The 24,682-nt window shown below is 50.7% G+C and overlaps 1 protein-coding gene across 2 annotated transcripts in view; it reads left to right on the top strand.

The window, feature by feature from the left end:
* The window catches only part of SMARCC2 (SWI/SNF related BAF chromatin remodeling complex subunit C2), a 2,756,167-nt gene that overhangs the window by 977,668 nt on the left and 1,753,817 nt on the right, over positions 1–24,682 (top strand). The window lies entirely within an intron of this gene.

The raw sequence follows: 24,682 nt of genomic DNA on the forward strand, positions 1-24,682 counted from the left end.
AGTGGGCAGACCTCTCCTCCTCCCTCCTGGCCTCTACCACTCAACTCCTCCTCCTCAGTGACCTAAATATACATTTAGACTCTCTTTGCTCCTCCTCTGTACTCTTCTGTGACCTCTGCTACTCCCTCTCGCTGTCCATCATCCCCTCTGGCCCAACTCACTCTGCAGGTCACACACTCGATGTCTTGATCTCCTCTGACCTCCCCCTCTCCATCCCTCTGATCACTCCTCTCTCCTGGAGCAATTACTCCCTCCTCTCATCTCATCTCTCCCTCTCTTCCCCCCAAGCCTACCCCAACACTGCCACCTACCTTCTCGGACATCCGGCCCATGAAGAGTGTGTCAGTTGAGGCTTTTGCCGCCACTTTCTCTCCCCCCCTCCACCTTTGGCTGTCTCACATCCCGATACAGCCCTGTCTCTGCTCTACTCTTCAATTTCTGATACGCTTGATGCTCTTGCCCCTGTCATGAGGATCTGTTTGAAGTCCAAAGCCAAGTGCAATTTCTGTTATGACTCTGACCTAGCTACACTTAAATGTAAGTGTAGGGCAGCTGAGAGGAAATGGAGGACTTCCTGTTCATCCTCTGACAAACTGGCCTGTCGCCTGCTACAAAGGCAATACCGACTCTCTGTCCTCACCAAGAAGAGAGTCCACATCAAGCTCGTGTCTCTGCGGGATCTAACAACTTGGCCGAACTCTTTAAAATCTGCAGGGAGCTGGCCAACCCTGCTGCAGTCTCTACCCCTCCTGTTGCCTCCCAGGCTCTTTGCAATGCCATTGCCTCTATCTTCATTTAAAAAACCAGGACATCCTGTCCACCCTCTCCACCCACACTCCTCCTCTTCCCTCTCCATCTGTGCTTGCTGACCCTCCTTTAGCCACCCTCCCACCATCCTTCACGTCCTTTCCTCTTTTCACCCCTGACGAGGTTGCTAGACAAGTCTGATCTATGAAAGCCTCTTCAAAACCGGTTCATCCCTGTTCCTCTAAAACCGTCAAGGACCACATTGACACCCTTGCTCCGGCCCTTGCTGATTTCTGCAACCACTCCTTTGCCTCTGAATCCTTCCCCTTCCCTCTGAAGCACTCCTTTGTGCATCCTCTTCTCAAGAAACCCACAGCCGATCCTTCTTGTCCAGCTAAGTAGCGCCCAATTTCCATTACTCCCTTTCTTGGAAAACTCCTGGCAAAGTTGGCAATCTCTCAGTTTAACTTTAATTCCAATTCTGTTGGCTGTCTCCATGACCACCAGTCTGGCTTCAGAGCTGCCAGAAGCACGGAAACTGCTCTCCTAAACATCTGTGAAGATCTGCTCACCAACCTTGATTCTAACATTCCCTCTGTCCTCATCCTCCTCGATCTCTCTTCTGCCTTCGACACGGTCAACCATACCATCCTGCTCAACCGTCTCCGTGAAAACCTGGGTATCACTGATCAGGCTCTGGCCTGGCTGACCTCTTTCCTCTCAGATCGACCCTCCCAGGTCCAACTTGAGTCCTTCCTTTCATCTATCTTCCTCTCTACCTGTGGTGTTCCCCAGGGGTCTAACCTCTCGCCCTGACTTTTCAACCAATACCTGGCAACTCTCGCTCACTGCATTGTCATTTTCTACTCAAATTTCCAGTGCTACTCTGACGACACTCGACTCATTTTCAGGCTGCCCTCTGCCACCTCCTCTCCCTCTCTCATCTCTGATTGCCTAACTGCCATTCAAGATTGGTGTGCCGCCAATGATCTTTGTCTGAATGCCAGCAAGATGGAGATCCTCCTCATCGGCACACCTTCACCATCCTTTCTCCTCACTCTTTGGCCGGCCTCCCTTGGCAGCCCTCCTACCCCCACCTGCGAGGCTAAGAACCTCAGGGTCATCTTTGATTCCACCCTTTTCTTCTCCGCCCACATCTCAGGTCTCTAAAAAGTCAAATTTCCGACTGCACCTCCTTAGAGGTACTATGCCTTTCCTCTCCTTCCCCCAGAAGCTCATGGTATCTCAAGCTCTGGTTCTCTCTAGCTTGGACTATTGTAACTGCCTCTTTCTAAATCTACCTGCCTCTATTCTCCGCCCTCTGCAACTAATCCAGAACAGGACTGCGAGACTTGTCCTTGGCCTCAAGCCCTAGGATCGTATCTCTCCAGCTCTGAAATCTCTCCACTGGCTCCCAAATACCTTCAGCTATGCCTCCACAAATACCTCCCTTCTCGAGCTCTTCGCTCCTCTACCTCCAACTCACTCAGGGTCAGTCGTTTTTCTAAGAAACGAGCTGGGGGTAGATCTCTGTCTTCAGCTGGGGCCTCCCTCTGGAACAGCCTCCCTGCCACTCTAAAACTTGAGGAGAACCATCTCTGGTTCCGGAAGCACCTCAAGACCTTCCTCTTTTCTTCTGCCTTCGCTCCCCCTCTCCCCTGCTGATCTGTTCTCTTGGCACCGTGCACCTGGCCACCCTCTGTCTTTTGGGCCCAGGTACCTTCTCATCCTACCACCCTCCCGCACTGCCTCCGGGCCACCCCTTGCACTGGGGTCTGTATCTGTACCCATACAGCCCCCCCCTTTTTCTGCCTGCACTTATCAGACCTACCCTGTCTGCTGCCTTAAGCCTAGTACTTGCAAATTGCTTGCTGCATTACCACTGTTTGTTGCTTTTATTATTTATTTATTGTTATTTATCGGTTTCTCCTCTGCTTTGCACTTTCCACCTCTCCCTTCCATGCACTTTTACCCTCCCCCCTCTCCCATGCACTTGTGCGTTCTCAATGTCACTGGGCCTAGTAAGATCGCTGTTTTTGTTCTCCCCTGTTCCCCTCCCTTGCCTTGTCGCGCTCTGAAACACTTGTGTACGAGCGTGATACAAATAAAATATCAATCAATCAATCATCAATGATGAGTGACCATATTTCCTGTCTAGAACTTTGGCCTGTGAGATAAGATTTCTCATTTTTGCATATAGATGGAGTTGCATTGCCGTGTCTTTTTGCGAAGAATCAATCTGGACCCTGAGATATTTAAAATCTAAGACCTGTTCCACTTTCTCTCCTGCCAGAAACCATGTTGGATTACCTCTTCTTCTGCTCATTTTTTCAAAGACCATTATCTTTGTTTTTTTGTCTATTGACTTCCAGGTCATTGGATTTAGTGTACTTGGTTAAAGAAGCCAGCTGACGTTGTAGGCCGATTGGTGTCTTGTCCTGTTGTATGAGGTTATCAGCGTAAAGGATTCTAGGAACTTTCACTTTGCCCATCACCGGAGGAAAAGATCTCGTCTCGGCAATTGCTTCTTTATAATCCCCAAAGTACGCCAAAAATAGAGCCGGAGCAAGAGGGCAGCCCTGTTTAACTCTTTGGGATGTTGGTATCACTGCTGAAAGGAGACCCCTTGAATTCAGCTGGACCTGAACGCTAGTATTGGCGTGTAGAGCTTGTAAAGGACCCAGGATCTCTGGCGGACAGTTCCAGTCGCTTAGTTTCTTCCAGAGTTTTGTTCTGTTAACTAAGTCAAAGGCCTGGGTAAGGTCTATGAACACCAGGTAGAGTTTCTGATTCCCTTCCAAGACTTTAGATTTTAATATACTCAATAGCAAAATGTTAATGCTGGTTCCTGTTCCCTTTTTGAACCCAGATTGTAAAGGGTCTTCACAAGGTGATTTTTTTCGCCCGAAGATTAAAGTGTTTCAGGAGTAAGGACCATATGAAAACTTTTACTTGCCAGATCCAGAATAAACTTTGCATAGTATTTTGCCATACCCAAAAATTATATAACCTTATCTTTAGTATCTGGACTGGGGAAATTCAGAATGGTGTTTACCAATTCTTCCTTGGGTTTTATGCCTTTGTCAGAAATTTCATGTCCTAAATACTGTATATTAGATCTATTGAATTTACATTTCTCCTTACTAAGAGTTAGACTAGCATCCTGAAAGACATCTAAGACCGTGCACGTTCTATCATGTTCCTTTTGATCTTTCCCATAAACTAGAACATTATCTTGAAAGCAAAGTACACCTGATACATCGCACGCTGAAATACAGCTGCTACAGATATCAAACCAAAAGGCATCCTTTTACATTGGAACAAACCTTCAGTAGTGATAAAAGCTGTAACATTTTTAGATCCTGGATGTAATAGTTTGATGATATGCTGATTTGAGGTCTAAAGTGCTCATTATCTTGGCATCTCTTACAGTTCCTAGCATTTCCGTTACATTGGGCAGAGGATGTCTGTCTGGAATTACACATTTATTTACTGACCTAAGGTCAATGCACAACCTATGTTTTCCACTGTGTTTGTGCACTATAACCAATGGTGACACCCATTCAGAAGATTCAACTCTTTCAATAACTCCTTGTGCTTCCATTTTCTTCAGTTCTTCTTATACAGCACCTTTGATTGCTAACGGAACTGGTCTGACCTTATGTACAGCGTGAACTGCATCACTTTTCATACGAATTTCATGCTTATAGTTCTTCAAACTTCCTAGTTCATCTCGGAACACAGGATGATGTTCAAAATGTTCAGATTGCCTCTCCTGATCTACTGCATATACCATCTCCTCGGCACTGGGATCTAGTTTTATTTTTAATCTTCTCTGATGAGACCAGTTTAACAAAGGATGCATTCCTTTCTTGGAGACGTATACTTTCCCTTTTGCTGTTCTGTCTTTGAACTTCATGGTCGACCAAAACCAAACTTCTATCTCAATGTGTTTACCCCCATACGCAACAGGCTTCACATCAATCTCTTTCAGAGCAGTGCGCACTTTAAAGTGCTTCTCGAAAATTATTCTGGGCAGTAATGTGTACTTGGCACCAGAGTCAATGACCGTCTTAATTATTGAGCTGCCAATCTGTATATCTGCCATAGGTTTTTCAAGATCAGCATCTTGATCTTCCACTGCGTTGATTTCTGAATCTTCAATTGTAAAAGGACATTCCTCAACTTCCTCACATAGTTCCTCAATGCAATCTATATTCTCTAATTTTGTTTTGAAACAATTTGTCAAATGGACTTTTCGAGGGGATTGGGTCCTCCGACGTATTCCATATCTTTGACAGTAATCACCACAGCTGTGTTGCTCGGCCTCATGGCATCCTGCATTCTTCTGGTGCCAGAGGCTCATCTGTGGATGAGATCTTTGCAGTGGGCACTCAAGATGCAGTGGTCGCACTCTTCTGGCAGGATGTGGGACCCTGTTCAGGTGCCGCCCTCGGTCGCCCAGGACCTTCTGTGGTGGGCCGTCGAAGGCAATCTGATGAAGGGGGCCCCGTTTTGGCTTCCCTAGCCGGAGATGACGATCGTGACGGATGTATCCCTCACAGGATGGGGAGCTCATGCCAAGGAGTTGACAGTCAGCGGTCATTGGTCTCTGTCGGAGTCCAGACTCCATATCAATCTGTTAGAGCTGAGGGCTGTCAGGCTAGCCCTGAAGGCTTTTCTGCCGACTGTGCGAGGAAAGAGTGTCCTGATTCTAACGGACAACACGGTGGCCATGCATTACCTCAACAAAAAGGGGGGCAGGGTCACTTCCTCTGTGCAGGGAGGCGATGCAGCTTGAGTTCTGGGCCATCCAGCAGGAAGTTTCAATCTCGGCTGTTCATCTGGCCGGAGACGACAACGAGACGGCGGACGCTCTGAGCAGGCAGAGCACGATCTCTCACGAGTGGGAGCTGGCTCAGGAGATTCTCCTGGAGATCTTCGCCCTTTGGGGGACCCCTCAAGTGGATCTGTTTGCCTCCAGTGTCAACCGTAAGTGCGAAAGGTTCTGCTCACGGGAATTTCCTCCAAAAGGAGCCTTAGGAGACACGTTTGTGGTGGAGTGGTCATTCCCACTGCTGTACGCGTTTCCTCCAGTCCCCGTCATCCCGCAAGTACTGCGGAGGTTACGGAGGTTCGGTTCCCGGATGATCCTCATTGCTCCGGCGTGGGCCCAGAGGACGTGGTACCCGGACCTTCTCTACTTTTCCATCTGCCCTCCACGTCGTCTTCCCTACCGAGACGATCTGCTCTCACGGGAGGGGGGTCAGGTTCTCCATCCAGAGGTCAGATCCCTCAACCTTCACGCTTGGCATCTGAAAGGTTGAGGTATAAGGATTGGGACCTCCCTGAAGACGTGTTGGAGGTGTTGCTCTCGGCCAGACGGCCGGCAACAAAGTATCTGTACTGTTGCCATTGGCGTAAATTCTGCGACTGGTGCAGAGTTAAGAATGCAGATCCTTTTGAGTGTGACATTCCCATGGTTCTGTCTTTTTTTCTTTCTTTGGTCCACAGGGGCTTGCAAGTGGGTACCATTAAAGGTTACCTGGCGGCGCTGACCACATTTAAGCGCTCGTTTGAAGAATGTTCCTATTTTAAGATTCCTTTAATTTCTCAATTTTTGAAAGGGCTCACTAATGTGTTCCTTCTGTCACCTTTTCTGGTGCCCTGTTGGGATTTGAACCTTGTTCTTTTTTTAAAAACTTTTCTTTATTGGCAAGAAGTAGCAGCCGATACAGTGTAATTTAGCACAGTGACACACATTTCACATTAAAGCATGGATTATGGCGTACAAATATTACAGAGGGTCATATACAGTGCCATCAGCGGTTAACTGCGGTAGAGGCGTGCTTCATGAAACGAGATCAGCCCCCCGATCAGGAGAGGGAGGGGAAGACAAGAGCTCCAGGTCCACCTTATTGTTCAGGTAACTACAAAACTCTGTCCAAATGTATTTAGGGCGAGCATTACTAAGTAGCATTTTAACATAGTCTTCTTCACAGGATTGTGTCCAGGTGAGGGCCTTGAGCCACATCTCCAGAGAGGGAGGGGACCTGCGCTTCCAGCACTCCAGAATGCATTTCTTGGCCACACTCGCCGCCACATTCAAAAACTTGGCTACCCGTTTCGCTTCAGTCCCCTCCCAGAGCCCAAACAGGAGAGGCAGGGGTTCAGGATCTACACAGAACCCCACTATTTCAGTGAGGGCATCGAGCACCGCGTTCCAGAACGGGGCTAGTGCCTCGCACGACCAGAACATGTGCGCATGGTCCGCGTCGCTAGCCCTACATCTCTGACATGGGTGCGATTGATCTCGGGCAAATTTTCCTATCGCATAAGGGGTGTAGTACAGGCGGTTGAGCAGCTTGTATTGGATACACCTAACTCTAAAGTTAAGGGAAACCTTGCGGGTGTGCATGCACATTTTGGACCACATATCATCTGTGATGTCTAATACCAGGTCCCGGCTCGAGGCATCCCGGACAGTGTGGGGAGGTTCAGCAGCCCGTGCCATCAACATTTTGTATAAGTAGGATACGATACCCCTACAACCAGCGGAATTGGCTATATAGCAGACCTCGGGGGATTCAGGGGGTTCGTTCGGGTATGAAGGCCACAGGCCCTGGACCACCGCACTAATGCGGAAGTTTTGCAGCATTTCTAGTGGGGATCTGGAGTGGCCAGGCCTCCACGTCTCCGGGGTGATGAATTTCCCATCAGGGAACAGATCAGAGAATGATCTGTATCCCAGGTCCGACCAGTGGCGTATAAGGAGCTTATCCTGTGTGGGGGTGAGGCCCGGGAAAGACCAGAGGGGAAGCCATTTGTAGTATGGGGGGAGTCCGAACTAGGCGTCAGGATCTGCAGCCATGCTTTCATAGTGGAGGCCACTGGGTCGGCAGGGGCATGCGTCTGATACGAGTGAAATAGGATCAGGGACATGACATTCACCTCCTCGGTTGCTAGGATTTCGAGTTTAACATGCGGGGGGGGGTTCCTGGTGGTGGTACCAATATGTAGCATGTTAGGCTTGGGCCGCAGTCCAGTACTGGGTGAGGTCAGGAGCTCCAAAGCCCCCCCTCTCGTAAGGGAGGGTCATGTGCAGCCACTTCCTGCGCACGGCGCCCGAGTGCCAAAGAAAACAGGCAAACTCAGAGTGTAGGTCCGCAAAGTATTGTTTCCTGGGCCAAAGAGGAACATTAGCGAACACATACAGGAGTTTAGGCACGATGATCATTTTAATTAGGGATAGTCTCCCTGATAGTGAGAGGGGAAGGTTCCGCCATCTCTCTATTCTGGTACGAGCGTACTGTGCGGCGGCCCCATAGTTATCAGACACTAACGAGGCTTTCGAGAGGGCCACATGGACCCCTAGGTATTTGATGCCCTTGGGCGCCCATTTGAGAGGAAATTCACATGCAGGCTGGGGGGTAGCAGGAGTAAGGGGAAGGATTTCTGATTTAGAATAATTTATGGTGAAGCCCGAGAATGTGCCAATTTTTATGATTTCTCGTATGATCGGGTCGAGGTGGACTGAGGGGTCTCTGACATATAAAAGCACGTCATCTGCGTATAGTGAAATAATTTCGGGGGCGTCTCGGAGGCGAATCCCTCTGCGCACGTGGTTGTTTCGCACGCTGTCAGCCATGGGCTCGATGGCCATAGCAAATAACAAGGGAGAGAAAGGGCACCCCTGCCGCATCCCCCTGTGGAGGGAGAAGGGAGCCGATAAGCGGGAGTTGACCAGGACTCTGGCTACCGGATTAGTGTATAGTAGTTTAATACAGGACAGCATGTATGGGCCAATCCCCATCTTTCGGAGCACCGCCCACAGATATTGCCAAGAAACCATGTCGAACGCTTTTTGGGCGTCCAATGTCACGGCCACAGCGTTGGCTTGGGGATCAATTCTGGAGATGACATTAAACAACCGTCGAATATTTAAGGCAGTTGAGCGGGCAGGCACAAATCCGCTCTGGTCACGGTGAATTAGATATTTCATGATGGGGAGGAACCTGTTTGCTATGATTTTGGCGAAGATCTTGGTGTCGGTGTTAATGAGGGATAGAGGTCTATAGGATCCGCACTCATCTGGGGGCTTGCCCGGCTTAGGGAGCACGGTAATGACAGCCTCCCGCAGGGACTGGGGGAGGGTGGCAAGGCGCAGCGACTCCTCCCAAAGCTCGTGAAGGCGTGGAGTGAGGAGAGCAACATGCTCCTGATAGAACTCGGCGGTCAGGCCATACGGACCGGGGGCTTTCCCTTTAGGGAGGGCCGAGATGACTGCAGTGATCTCGTCAAGGGTGAAGGGAGCATCTAGTTGTTCTTTGGTGTCCAGGGATAATAGGGACATTGGGATGCTGTCTAGGAGGTCGTCCAGGTCTTGTGGGCAGTGCTCCGATTGCTGAGCATAAAGGGTTGTATAGAACTCTTCAAAGGTCTCAAGAATGGGGCGGTCGGACCAGTGTCGCACTCCATCGCTGTCTATGATACTATCAATGCGTGCCCTGCCACCCTCGGCCCGGGTGAGACGGGCCAGAACACGGCCTGGTCTCTCTCCCTCCCCGTATTTTCGGGCCGCGATGGGGCGGGCGAGGTAGCTTATCTCGCTATGGGCAAGGGACTTGAACGTGTCTAGTTCAGTTCTAATCTGCGCTAGTATGGGCGGAGTCGGGGTGACCGCATATTCGCGCTCTAGGTCTCCGAGCTTGGTCTCAAAACGGTGCAGAGAATTTCTAATATCTTTCAGTACCCCGGCCTCCCTAGAAATGCACATGCTCCTGATGAAAACTTTAAAGGCTTCCCATCTTACCCCGTCCGTTGTGTCGTGGCGTTTGTTGCTGTCAAAAAACGAGGTGATATCTGCAAGAATGTCAGCCTTGAAGACTATATCGTGTAGTGCATCAGATTTAAATCTCCAGTTAGAATGCAGAGGTAGGGCAGGGCGCAGGGCGATATCCAGCGTGATCGGGAAGTGATCGGAGAGTGTGCGAGGGAGAATCTGTGACGTGAGTGTTTTGCCCATGAGGCCCGCAGACAGAAGGAACAGGTCAATCCTGGAGTGACTGTCATGGACGGACGAGTAAAATGTAAACTCTTTCGACATCGGGTGGAGAATCCTCCAGGCATCCACCAGACCAGCGGTGAGCATGTGTGCATGGAGGCGGCGGGCGTCCCTGGACAATGCTCTGGGTGCAGCCCCGGATCTGTCCAGGTCGGAGTCCAGGATGAGGTTCATATCCCCCCCCATATGATGGGAACCCCAACATAGCAAAGGAGGATATTAAGGATATGGTCAAAAAATTCGGGTGTATCAATGCATGGAGCGTATGTGTTGACCAGAAGGCACTCTGAATTGGCCAGGAAACAATGAAGGATCACATATCTACCCTAGGCATCGATATGACTGGCGCGAAGGGAGAACTCCAATGCCTTGTGAATCAAGGTGAGGACAACCCTGGATTGAGAGGAGAACACAGTGTAATATTTATTGGGGCCCCAAGCCGGGGCGAGCGAGGACGATAATTGTGCAAGGGCATGAGTTTCCTGTAGGAAGAGTATCTTGACCCCGTGCTTCTGGACGTAGGCCGTGACCCTGCGTGCCTTGGTGTAGTTGCTGAGCCCCCTGATATTCCAGGACATTAGCCTAATGGCCATTCATAGCAATTTAGGGGGCATCCGAGTAGTGTGTGTCAAACATTGCCAAACAGATGCCGGCCACTAGTGCGGTGGCCTGGTGTGTCATTTCAAAAGCTGCCACTGTCTCACCTTTTTTGTTAATAAAACATCCCCAAATAACACCTCCCCCCTCCCTCACTGCCACCCCCAACCTAGCAGTGCCCAGAAACCCACCCAAATTCTCATGGCGTTCGTACCAAGCCCAACGTGGCTGGTTCAACCCCCAAACCAAACAGGGGGGCAGCCCATGAACTGAACAAGCCATACTCGGCGTTGCAACTGCAGCGGGGGTAGCTGCTGCCGTGAACCCGGTCAACATAGTTGAACGGTGGAGTACACCAAATAGTGTATAGCGGTGATTAAATTAAATCGTGAGAGGAGCCCGCATAGTAGGGCCCGTGAGCAGGGGCTGTAGGGGTAGATAGTCAATGTATAGGTGCCATATATCGTGGACTACACATCTGTGACCCTCGTAGCATGTCTCAAAATTCAACAATGAGTTACGACAAAAGGAGCATTCACAACAGGAGGATAAATGAAATTACAAGTAAATCACAAAGAACAGGCGTGGTACCGGTACCACAATGAGGCAGGTATCAGGTGTGTTTCCGGCCAGCTCAATCCTCATCACCGGGATCGGCTCCAGGGCCCGTGAGAGGAATATGAGCCTCGATAAATTTCACCGCCTCCTCTGGGACAGTGAAAAAGTACAGTTTATTATGGTGGTTGAGCTTCAGCCTAGCGGGGAATAACATGGCATATTCCACCTTCCTCTCTCTGAGCATCTTCTTCACTCCATTAAATTGCCTGCGCTCCATTTGAACACTGACAGAGAAGTCCAGGAAAATGCGAATGATCTGGGACTCAAGTCTTAGTTACCCTTTTTCGCGGGCCAACCGTAGCATGTGGTCTCTATCCCTGTAGCTGAGAACCTTGGCTATAATTGGTCTGGGGAAGTCGCGGGGCCAGTGAGCGGTGAGCATGCTCAATAGTAAAGAAGGGGGAAAGTTGAGGATCTCCCAGGAGGTCTCTCAGAAGGGCCTCGACTGCGAGTTCCATTTTGCCCTTGAGGGCTGTCTCAGGAACCCCAACGATGCGGATATTATTCCTGCGGGACCTAGATTCCAAGTCATCGCACTTCGCCTTGACCTGTTTCATATCTCGCACCAAGTCCGAGACCGTATTCTGGAGCACGTGCACCTCATCCTCAGTTGTTCCAATCCTAGTCTCGGCCTCACCTAACCTGGTGCCATGTGATCCAATTTGGTGCGTAGGGAGGCTACGTTGGCATTTATGTCGTCTAATTTTTCGTGAAATGACGCAAAGTTTTTGGCCATAGACTCCATGAGCGACGTAAGGTTTGGCTGAGGGGGGCAAGAGGAAACATCCGGGTCGTCAGGAAGAAGGGCAGCCCCAGCTTGGTCTTGCTTGGCTAGGGCTTTAGCAAACTTGTCCATTGCCCCAGCCTTATTGGCCCTGCGTGCCTTGCCGGACATCCTCGGGGAGCGCCTTGAAGAGAGAGTGAGTATTTTCTGCAGGGAGGCAGGAATGGGGTTTAGAGAGGGGCTCGAGCTGTGATCAGTGACGGGGCGGCCGCTGCCTGGGAGGAGAATGCAAGAAGCACCCACACTTGGCGTGTTGCGGGGCGACAAGTCCACTCGAGGGGCCCGGGCCGAGGCGGCCTGTAGTAGCAAGCAGCAGAGTCAGGGGCGCCGGGTACCCCAGGGCGTAGTAAGCGGGAGCCCCAATAAGAGCAGAGTATTGGACGCCCAGGGTGGCACCAGCAGCAAGAGAGTGGTCACAGGGGGGCAAGATGAGTCTGGGGTTCACTTCACCCCCAAAATGACAGAGGCGCAGCCCAGAGACGAGACGAGGCGGAGCAGGAGGGCCAGATGTGCAGCGGCCAGATCCCTCACCCTCCTCACCTTGGGACCCTATGGGTCGAAGAGCCGGTGTTCATCCGGGCCGTAGCAGGGCCACCAGCTTCAGCTGTGTGTCCAGGCAGGATCAGGCCCCCCAGCCTAGGCCAGGGCATGTAAACAGCCCCGCGCCGAGGCCGGCAGAGGGAACCAGCAGAGCAGTCGGCGGAACCCCTGAGCCGGAGCATGCAGCTGGATCGTGCAGGGCCGCGCCGTAACACGGGACCAGTGGCGCAGGCGGCGGGGCGTTCGGGCGGTGTCCGCATGGGGGCCGCTCCGGCAGCCCCCGCTGTAACTTCGCCCGCTGGGGGCCGGCGCCCTCTGTTCACCGACAGGCAGGAGCGTTCAGAGGTGGTGCCTCGCCGGGCGGCCACCGGCTCCGGCTCGGCCCTGCAGGCAGAGCGCGGGCCGCGGATGTTGATGGCACACGGGGGCAGGAGGGCGGAGAGGAGGCGGTCCAGGCGGCGGCATTCCGAGCCACAGGAGCGCGAACCCCGGCGGGCCGAAGAAGGGGGTTGGGCCGCAATCGGCGCCACGCGGGCCGGAGACCCTCACAGGCGGCAGCGATGGCCCCCGATGTCCGTTTTCGCCCAAAAACAATGCCGTGTGTAGCAGCAGCAATGGGCAGCAGGATGCGTGGGGTCTCAGCAAGAGATTATCTTTAGAACCGCTGATTCCGGCAGATTTGTAGCTCGCGGGTCACGGAGCTTAGACGCTAAGGCCAACTTGTCGGCTGCTCAACAGCGCCCCCCCCTTGAACCTTGTTCTTAAGTTTCTTATGGGTGCTCCGTTTGAGCCTTTGCATTCTTGCCCTTTGAGACTGTTAACTCTTAAAACTGTGTTTTTGGTTGCGGTTACTTCCGCTCGCAGAGTGAGTGAGTTACAGGCACTTTCAGTTAAGCCACCCTTCACTGTGTTTCATAAGGACAGGGTTGTCCTTAGAGTTCGTCCTTCCTTTCTTCCGAAGGTGGTTTCAGAATTTCATTTGGGCCAGAAGGTTGTTCTTCCGGCATTTCCTCGACATCCTGGTAAGGAAGAGGAGAGGCTCCATAGGCTTGATCCTAGGAGAGCGTTGAGCTTTTATATTTCACGCATGTCCCGGGTCAGAGTGGACGATCAACTCTTCATTGGTCACGGTGGAAAGCGTTTGGGACAAGCTGTGACGAAACAGACTTTGTCTCGTTGGATTATTTTGGCTATCTCCGAGTGTTTCCGCTTGGTGGGTAAGGACCCACCGGCTGGCTTGCGGGCCCATTCTACCAGGGGTATGGCTGCATCTACTGCCCTACAGAGAGGTGTTCCTATTCGTAACATCTGTGATGCAGCCACCTGGGCTTCAGTGCATACATTTGTACGTCACTACTCCCTCGATTCCATCCGAGGACAGGATCTGGCCTTTGGCAAGGCAGTCCTTTATTCCGCAATTTGATTGGGCATGCTAAATTTGTGTTCCAAATTCTTTTCCCACCTCCTTGCTTTGGTACTGCTTTGGGAGTCTGTCAAAGATATGGAATACGTCGGTGGACCCAATCCCCTCGAAGAACAAGTTACTCTCTTACCTGGTAATGTTCTTTCGATGGGATGGTCCGACGACGTATTCCATATCGCTCCCTCCCTACCTTCCCCGCTGCAGAATTTCTTATGCGATTGCAGCTTACATTTCCGCAAGGCCTTTTGTGTCTGACTGGCAGAAGACTGGTGTCACACGTTCTGGGGGAAAAAACTACAACTGAGGCTATGGGCGTTGTGCGTCCTACGTATCACATCGGGTGACATCGGCCGTCGGAGGAGGTCCTCGGGGACGGCGCTTCGACGTCATCGACGCAGGACGCAGATGGCGAAATTTTTCCAAAGCAGCACAGCTGTGGCGATTACTGTCAAAGATATGGAATACGTCGTCGGACCATCCCATCGAAAGAACGTTACCAGGTAAGAGAGTAACTTGTTCTTCTATTGCATCTTCTGCAGATTCCTTTAAGTGCAGGAAACTTTTTGCTGCTGGTAATATGATACATGCTACCACACCTATAGCATTTTCTCCTATTATGATTGGCATCTCTTTTCTCCTTGAATTTGGCTCCTCTTTTCCTTTTATAACCTTGATCTTTTTTATTAAATTCTCTCCTTTTTGTTGTGTTCTTTTCTTGTATTGCCAACACTTCTGGTATATTGGATACTTCTGACTTTTTACCTGTTTCTTCCCTCTTTTCAAGTTATTTCTCACATTTATTGGTATGTTCTAATTCCTTTGCAATTCTGAGGACTTCATCTAATGAAGGATTTCCTCTTGACCATAAAGCCTCTCTTACTTTACTGTCTTTACACTCCAACATAAATTGATCAGTCGTTCCTCTAGATTATTACCAAACTCACATAAAGTAGCTAATCCACGCAATGCTGTGATAAATTGCTCAACTGTTACTCCATTTTCCTGTTTGTGTTTTCCGAAATGGTATCTTTCCAGAATAATGCTTACAGATTTTTCATCATGCAGGTATAACATTTTCACACATTTCTCATATTCTGTAAGCCCTGATGCTTCTTGTTCAGATGGAGATGGAATGTTCTCAATTTGTTCTTGCCCATAGTTTCCCAGACAGTGTATTAATAAACACTTTTTCCTTTCATTTGAAAAATTCAGACCATGAGCCAGCAAAACACAATGGTCAAAGTGTTTCTTCCAATATTTCCAGGGCTCTGCTGGTTGACCTTTTTCATTCAGGAAATAATTTGGAGGCGGTATGCTCTGCATTTCTGGTGGTCACCTCTCAACACAAAATGTTATTCAAATACTGATGATAATACAAAGGAAATAAAATTGTCTGAATTGTATTTGCAGATAATTGTGCCTGTTAGGTTGCTTATTGTTGTTTGGTGCTGCCATTTAACTTGTTGCCACCTTTCCTTAGGTTATTGTTATTGTTGTGCTTATTGCTACATCCACTTTTATAAGTTGCAGATTATAATAAATGTTTTCTCCTTTGTGTTCTGCACTTTACATTGTAATAATTTTGCTCTGTATTTGTCAGTCTTTATATGTACTGTTTGTGCATTGCACTCCAAAATGTTTGTTTTTTTGTTTTGTTTTTTAAGCATGCTCAATAAAGTTAGGATAATTGGAATGAGTTCATTTGTATACACGCTGTGTGCGCACCATCTAAAATAGTAATAAGTGTGCTTAATAAAGTTTTGACAATTGAAATGAGTTCATTTGTAAGTATGCTCTGTGCGCGTCGTTCAAAATAGTAATAACATTGAGTTGCTGTGGCAACCCAAAATGGCAGCACATTTTTCTACATCGGAGGGTTATTTCCTCTAATATGCGCTCCGCATCCAAGTCTCAATGTTGCGAGTACACGCAGCTTATTTACAAAAGATGCATATGAGATTCTGGTGGGTAGCGCTGCTTCAATTTTCTGTCTTGTATGCTTGCGCGTTCCTGGTTAAACTGCAGTATCTTGTTGCCAGCAACACGTTCACATGTTATATTTAATACTGGCAGTATTATATTTTTATTTTCATATGCATGCGATTAGGTTTGCAAATTGCCTCGATTACGTGCACATAATTTTCAATCTAACAAGGCAGTGTTGAATCACAGTTCACTCTGTAGGATGAAGCTCTGCCCTAAACTGCGCGCCACTTGATTTCGCTTTGGATTTAAGGTGCGCAACTTACTTCATTTCCAAAGTAGATTTGTTACATCAGGTCCCTTTCACATGCTTTCATCTCAGTGTTGTGGAAGAATGCTCCTCCTGACCCTCTTTTAAAGCATGGTTCTCCAGCATGGGGTCTGGCATGGATTCACATGCTCATGAATATTCCCCATCGTCAGGCCGGGAATCCTCGGTATAGAAAAAAAAACAGTATAAGTTTCGTTTCTGATCTGTCTTTCTTAGTAGTAACCAATCACTGGTCTCTGGGTCATACTGCCCCCAGCCAATGACTGCCCTCTCCCTAAGCCCTGCCTCCGGCAGCATCCTCAGATTTTTACCGCACGTTCAAGTGTTGGGAGTCCTCGTGCTGTAGCTCTCAAGCTTTTGCTGCGTTTTCGCGCTTTTTCAGGAGATTTTTCTCATTTTTCGGTTAAATAGACCCTCAAGCTCCACCGTTTCTACATCCGATCAACGGGGATCTGTTTTGGAGTTTTCTACGCCCCTCAAGGGTGAAAATTTCGTCGAGTTACGCTTTTGGAGGATTCCAGAAGTTCCGAGGCCTACCCCAGACATGGCCCAGGAGAAAGGAAGCTCGACGCCCAGGAAGCTGTTCAGGACCTGCCCTGGATGCCAGCTTCAGAATGTTTTCAAGGAGGACGAGCATTCGTTATGCCTCTACTGTCTCCATGAGGACAAGACGCACACGGATAAGGACTGTGCGTTTTGTGGGAACATGTCGGAGCGGACCATGAAGGACCGCCACCTCCGTCTCGCCAACTGGCTGGAAGGGAAGAGCCCGTCAGGCGAGAAGAAGAAAAAGAAGTCAGAGCGGTCTTCTAAGTCCTGTGAGGGCAGCCCGGCGATGGGGGTCCAACAAAAGGCTAAGCACCGCGAGTCCGCAGGCACCGGGAGCGCCGAACGGTCGGGCTCCTTGGCTGCCAGGCAGGGCGCATCCTCCCCAGCACCATCAACCACGAGCCAACGCTCTGGCTTGGGTAAGAGGAAGTCTGAGAACCCGGCAAAGCTTCGGGAGATGCCCCGGTCGATCTCGAAGATTCCGGCAGAGGGGGAGCGAGGCTCGGACCCTCCCCCCAAGGTGAAGGCCCCAGGCATCCAGAAGGTGGCGATGGCCTTAATTTACCCTGCTAAGACCTCGATTGAGGATGTCACCGCGGCCCTGGCTCAGCCTATGGAGGCTACACCAGTGGAGGCGCCCTCAGGACCCAGAGTCTCCCTGCCACCGCGGAGGGAGTCGTCTTTCAGGCCCATTGAGAAGACCCCCACGAAGTCCTCATTGGAAAAGGTGGGGGAGGGGCTGGTGGCCATCGTGGATACGGACACAACCTCTGAAGAAGAGCTCATCGAAGTCGTGGAAGAGGCCCAGCCCATCGGGAGGGATCCCGACGAGGGCGACGACGAGAGCGACGGAGTAGCCGACAAGGCTCCTCAAGAGCCCTCGCGCCCATCGTTTCCGGCGCCGCAGGACACCTCGGCGGCCATTTTGTCAGCGATTCAGTCCTTATGCTCAGAGATAAGGACAAGGTTGCCCCTTCCCCCGACGGAGGTACCTGAGCCAGACCCGACGGGGGAACCGGAGCCAGGACCTTCGGAGAGTCCACCGCATAAGAGGAGGAGGACGCATCCTACGCCACCTCTCCCACCTCTGCGGCCTGCTCTGCCTTCCCCCTGGTCTACTACCCACGGGGATGATACAGGCACGGACACGGCTACGACAGGTACAGATGACGACGGAGGCGACGACGGGACGGGTCCCCCGTCGCCCCCTGCTCGGGCGTCCCCGCCCAACGAGATTGGATCCTTTCATGCCATGATTTCCAGGGCATCCGAGCTTTTTCAGCTCTGCCCAGAAGAAAAGAAGAAAGAAGGGTTCCTTTACCAACGACGCGAGGCTAAAAGGAAGACGGTTCTCGCCGTACCGCTTCTTGATGACATCTGGGATGAGGGGCTCGTCCTCCTCAAGAACCCTGCCACGGCGCCGGCAAAGAGGGACCGATATGAGAAGAAGTACCGGGTCCCCGACGCTGCCCCCTTGTGCCTTCAGGCACAACCTACCCCGGATTCGGTCGACTCGTCGGCGGCAAAGAAGAAAGCTGGGGGGGCATCAGCCTCGACATCAACTTCCCCGCCGGACGGCGAGGGCAGGAATTTGGACACGATGGGACAACGGATCATCTCATCCGCAGCGACGACTATGAAGGCGGCCAACGCCCTGGCTATCGTAGCCCGCTACGACAGGGAGTTGTGGTTCAAAATCGCCCCTCTGTTAGACTTCCTTCCGGACGCCAAAAGGGCTGAGGCCCTTGAAATCCTACAGGAGGGGGAGATTGCTTCGGACCACGCCATTACGGTGGCAACGGACATCGCTGACACCGGTTTCCGTCAGTTGGGCAACAGCGTTTGCTTGAGACGACGAGGATGGCTCAATGCCACGGATTTCTGCGAGGACGTATAAACCAAGGTTTTGGACATGCCCTTCGATGGGAACAACCTGTTTGGGAAGGCGGTTGATGAGTCCCTTCAGGCCATCAAGACAGACACAGAGACTGCCCGGGCAGACTGCCCGGGCACCGGGAGTGCTCCAACAATGACGGCCATCCTTTCTGAGCTCCGGAGGCAGACAGGGTGCCTCCAAGGGATCCGGCAGTGGCTCCTCCACGTACCGCCAAGCGGCAAGATCTTTGTCCCAGGAAGCCTACAGGGGACGCGGCAAGTCAGGTGGTGCCCGTCGTCGTCGACAGGGAGGTCAAGGAGGCAAGGCGGCCTCCAAACAAGATTGAACCGACCGTGGGGTCGGGCTCCCGCCGAAGCACCCCGGTGGGAGGCCGGCTGGCGAGGTTCATCAGCGTGTGGGAGTCCATCTCCACCGACCGTTGGGTGCTGGACGCCCTGGCCCAAGGGCATGCCCTCGAGTTTCAGAAGAAATGCCCTTGCGTTCCACCCGTGGCCAGGAAGGAAAATCACGTCCCTGAACTACTGTTGGAAGTAAGGGCGATGCTCAAGAAGGGTGCCATCGAGCTTGTCCCAAAGAGGCTTTGGGGCTCCGGAGTTTACTCAAGGTACTTCCTCGTAAAAAATAAGGCAGGAGGATGGCGCCCCATCCTGGACCTACAACGACTGAACAAGTACATCAAGGCACAAAAGTTCCGAATGGTCACCCTCCAGCATGTGCTGGGACATCTGGAGGAGGGCGATTTCCTGTCATCGTTGGACTTGGAGGATGCCTACTTCCACATCCCCATTCTAAAAAGACACTGAAAGTTCCTCAGGTTCGTGGTCCAACGGCGGCACTACCAGTTCAAGGCCCTCCCGTTCGGATTGAAGTCGGCACCCAGGGTGTTCACCAAGTGCCTCGCACCGGTGGCGGCGCGACTGCGCCTACAGGGGATCCACGTCTACCCCTACCTGGACGACTGGCTCATCCGGGCAAGGACAAGGGAGCTCGCCGTGGAGCACACTGCGAAGACCATCCAGCTGTTCACGGAGCTGGGATTTTCCATCAACTTTCCAAAATCCCACCTGGTTCTGTCGCAAGTCGTCCTGTTTCTGGGAGCCAAGCTCCACACAGTGGCGCGGCTAGCCTCGCCGTCGGAGGAAAGGACCAGGACCATTCTGGGCAAGGTGCAGCGTCTGCTGGCCACAGACATGGCCAGTGTAAGATCTATCAAATCCCTCCTCGGGATGATGTCCTCCTGCATTTATCTGGTGCGCCTTTGCAGGCTTCGGATGCGACCCTTACAGGAGTTCCTCGACGCCCGCTGGATCCAGTCGACGGGCAGCTTCGAGGACAGGATCCGTCTCAACGAGACGTTCCGTCAGGCGATCCGGTGGTGGGGTACCCGCTCCCATCTGTCGGCGGGCACGGACTTTCAGACCCCAGCTCACCAGGTGACGGTGACGACGGACGCCTCCCTGGAAGGTTGGGCAGCACACTCCGGAGATCTTCACGCGAGAGGCCTTTGGCTCCCAGAGGAGAAGTCTCTCCACATCAACATCTTGGAGCTCCGCGCGGTGTTCTGGGCCCTCAGGTCCTTTCTTCGTCCCTCAAGGGCAAGGTGGTGAGGATCTTCACCGACAACACCACCACAATGTTCTAAATCCGGAAGCAGGGCGGAACCAGGTCCCCAGCCCTATCCAAGGAAGCCCAGGATCTGTGGCATTGGGCCGTCGTCCAAGGGATGTTTCTGGTGCCTCTTCATCTGGCAGGAATAAAAAACACGATCGCCGACTCACTCAGCAGGGAGCTGCGCTTGTGCCACGAGTGGGAACTACGCCAGGATCAAGTGGATCGACTCTTCCGACGATGGGGCGAACCCCAAATCGATCTCTTCGTGATGGCGACGAATTCCAAGTGCAGGAGGTTCGCCAGCAGGTTCCCCCAGCCGAGGAGCATGGGAGATGCTTTCTCGTTCCCCTGGGACGGCCTATTTCTTTATGCGTTCCCTCCACTGCCATTGCTGCTCCGGCTCATCAACCAGCTCAAGAGGTTCTGGTGCAGGATGATCCTCGTCGCACCGGTGTGGCTGAGACAGATCTGGTTCCAGGATCTTCTGGACTTGTCAATGTCCCCACCAGTCAAGCTGCCGACGGACGCAGACCTTCTCTCCAGAGAAGGAGGCGCCATTCTTCGCCACAACCCGGAGTCGCTGAACTTGCAGGCCTGGCTCCTGCAGCACTAGAGTTTGGAGGGTACGACATCCCGGCCGACTGCAGAGAGGTTCTTGCAAAGGCCAGGGCGTCCTCAACTCTCAAGTGCTACGGACATAAATGGAAGAGGTTCTCTGTCTGGTGCTATGCACAGAAGATTAACCCTCTGCGGATTACGGCCCCTTAAGTACTGCCGTACCTACTGTCGCTGGCCAAAGCTGGACTGGCTCACGCCTCCATCAAAATACATCTGGCTGCAATCTCCCGATATACCAGGACGACGGGACGGGCGTCCTTGTGGTCTCATCGCCTGGTGAAAGAATTCATGAAGGGACTATTCCGATCATTCCCGCCGGTGAAGGCTCCTGCCCCGGCGTGGGAGCTTAATGTGGTGCTGACCAAGCTCATGGGGGCCCCTTTCGAGCATATGCATTCGGCGCCTTTGAAGTTCCTGTCATGGAAGACAGCTTTCCTCGTGGCCATCACCTCCACACGACGAATGGGAGAGATCCAGGCCCTATCTTGCAAGCCTCCATAGTTGACTTTTCATGACACGAGGGTGGTGCTGAGGACACACCCATCCTTTATGCCCAAGGTGCCGTCGGACTTCCACCTCAATGAGCCCTTGGTGTTGCCAGTTTTCTTCCCGTCGCCGGCCAAGAGGACTTTGCACTCGCTGGATGTAGCTAGAGCGCTGAAGTTCTACGTGGACCGCACAAAGAGTTTTCGGAAGACGTCACAGCTGTTTGTAAACTTTGGGACTGTGAATCAAGGGAAGGCTCTCTCGAAGACTTCCATTTCCAGATGGCTCTCCGGCTGCATCATACACTGTCACCGGTTGGCAAACCGACAGCTGCCCGGGCGTCCCAGAGCCCATTCGACTAGAGCGATCGCTGCTACCACGGCGTTCCTGTCTGGTGTGCCCCTGCTGGACATCTGCAAGGCTGCGACGTGGAGGTCGACACACACCTTCACAAGATTCTACTGCGTCGATCGGGACTCCAGGGAGGAGTCCAGGGTCGGCCAAGCAATGCTGCGCAACCTGTTCGCCTAAGGTGAGCCTGGTGAGGAGGTAAGAGTTGCTTAATGTTGAGTTGTTGTATTGCTTAATGTTGAGCCTGTTGCCACCTCACGTGGTTGTGCATGTGTGTACTGCTATGTATTCTCTTATTCATGAGCATGTGAATCCATGCCAGACCCCATGCTGGAGAAGGAACAAGCTACTTACCTGTAACTGTTGTTCTCCAGCATGGGTCTGGCATGGATTCACATGCGAACCCTCCCGCCTACCCCTCTGCGGCTCTTCACTTGGTCATACTGCCACTTTTCGTGCTACCAAATCTTAGGATGGCTGCCGGAGGCGGGACTTAGGGAGAGGGCAGTCATTGGCTGGGGGCAGTATGACCCAGAGACCAGTAATTGTTTACTACTAAGAAAGACAGATCAGAAACGAAACTGATACTGTTTTTTTTTCTATACCGAGGATTCCCAGCCTGACGACGGGGAATATTCATGAGCATGTGAATCCATGCCAGACACATGCTGGAGAACAACAGTTACAGGTAAGGAACTTGTTCCTTTCGTACAGTTGAAAAGTAGTCAATATCTTACATTACATTACATTTGTTATGTGCGCTATTGACCCTTGGGCATAAAGGCGCAGACAACAGAAAAAAAACATACAGCACAAGGAATAAGTCCTTAAAGAAAGAAATATCATAAGGCTCCACGGAGGTTTTTCTGCTATCCCCAGTAATATGAAACAGCGCTATTGGATAAGTCCGTATTTTTCAGTAAGTCAGGCAAACAAAAAGGTCTTCAATTCCTTCTTAAAAGATATGAGGGAGGAGTGGCTCCTCAAACTTATGGGAAGAATGTTCCACAGAGAGGGGGCCTTCACTTTAAATGCTCCCTTTTCCGCCTTTGATGTCTTGCATCTTGGCTGTGTGATCTGATTTAAGGAATTGGATCTCGGAGATCTTGAATTACTCTTTGAAGTTATGTGCTGTTGTAAGTACACAGGCATTACTTGGAGCTGGCATTTAAAGACTATAACTAGTACTCTAAAGTTAATCCTGGTTTCAATAGGGAGCCAGTGTAATGAGCGTCTGGCCCCAGATACGTGACTGTGCCTAGGAAGTCTGAGAACTACTCTGACCGCCCTGTTCTGGGCAATCTGCAGTCTGTGCAGTTCTCTTTGGTTAATGCCAAGCAGAGGCTCCAACAATAGTCCAATTTGGCACCCATAATTGCCCTAGCTATTGTCTCAGCGCTTTCCTGCGAGATCATAGGCCTCAAATGAGCCAATAGTCTGATGTAATAGACTATCCCCGCCACCACTGATGAAACATGAGCTTTAATGCTTAATGTCGAGTCCAGTATTACTCCTAGAATTTTAGTTTTCGGTAAGGGTGTGATGATGTCATCACCCAGTTTGAAAGTGCTATAGTCTTGATTTAACTTGTTAATCGCCTTGGAGCTGCCGACTATCAGCAGCTCTGTCTTACTGCGATTTAGAGCTAGGAAATTATCCAGCATCCATTTTTCAATTAGGGCGAAAACTCTATTAACCTCTGCCTGGTCCTTTTTGTGGTGTCCTGTTAAATTAATGACACATTGGGTGTCGTCTGCATAATTGGAGAACATGACCCCCTCTTCGTGTAGCATAAGAAGAATGGGGCCATGAACAAGTTGTACAGACATGGGGACAAACTTGCCCCTTGAGGGACCCCATAAAGAACGGAAAGTGGGCTGGCTTCAGCAGTAGCTGAGCAGACTCTACTTGTTCTATTCTCTAAGAAAGAGGCGATCCACAGAGCTGCTGATTCTGAGAGGTTAGCCACCTCCTGTAGCCTTGGAATAGGGATTGAGTGCTCAACCAAATCAAAAGCCGCTGATTGGTCTAAAGAGATAATCAGGGAGAGACCACTTCTATCCATTTCCCCCATTAATTTTAATTTCAGTTCCAAAAGAGAAGTTTCCGTCCCATATTTCTTCCTAAACCCCGACTGATTTGGATGGAGGATGGAAAGAAAGGTCTAAGTGCTCTGCAAGTTGACTGTAAGCCACTCTATCCAAAATCTTGAGTAAGAAGGGTGTGTTGGAGATAGGTCGGAAATTTAGAGGATTGTCCATTGGCAATCCCGTTTTTTTTAAGATGGGGGTGACCATCGTTGCTTTTAATTCGTTTGGAACACTACTTGCCTTTAGAGAGGCATTTATAAAATTACAAACTGCTTTAATAAGCCGCGGTGGACATGTTTTTATAATCATAGAAGAACAAGCGTCACCTCTACACTGTGATGGTTTCATGTGCTCTATAATTATTAACAGTTCACTTTCTGTGATCGAATGAAAATTAAACTGGGGACTGACGGGTCACATGTAAATCCTTCAGTTACTACCCTACCAGCATCAACGGTTGACTCCCTTTTTTCAAGCATTGTTGTCCTGATTTTGTGAAGTTAATTGTGCCAAACCTTTTTGTATCAGTTGACACCATTCCGCATCAGTTTTAACTAGGGAATCAGGAGTGCTTTCCTGTTCCTTTAGTATCTTGAAGATTTCCCTTGTATTAGATTTAGCTTTATTTATACGACCATTATGAAAATCTTTTTTTGCTTCCAAAACCAATTTTTTATATTCACGTACAGTATTCTTAAACTTTACTAATAGCTCTGGATGATGTTCCTTTTTCCATGCAAAGTAAGCTTTGCTGACCTCAGATTTTTTGATTCTGAGATCACCCGTGAACCAGGCCTTACTTTTATGCTCATTGACCTTGGATCTTTTTCAATTTAAGAGGTGCTAGTTTATCAGATATACATGTCAAATTATCTATCGGTACTATAGCCATGTCTAGCTATCTTGATAATGGAAACACGCAGAGAACCCTTGTAATTGAACAGCTACTCAGTGGGCTGCTGTTCCTGGTATCCCATCCTCGTCGCCACTGAAAGATTCCCGGACACAGTGAATCTTAATATATGAGATTTATCAAGCTTAAAGCCCACCGGC

This window comes from Ambystoma mexicanum, chromosome 3q (assembly GCF_040938575.1).
Source record: "Ambystoma mexicanum isolate Mex_15411 chromosome 3q, UKY_AmexF1_1, whole genome shotgun sequence".
NCBI lineage: Eukaryota > Metazoa > Chordata > Amphibia > Caudata > Ambystomatidae > Ambystoma > Ambystoma mexicanum.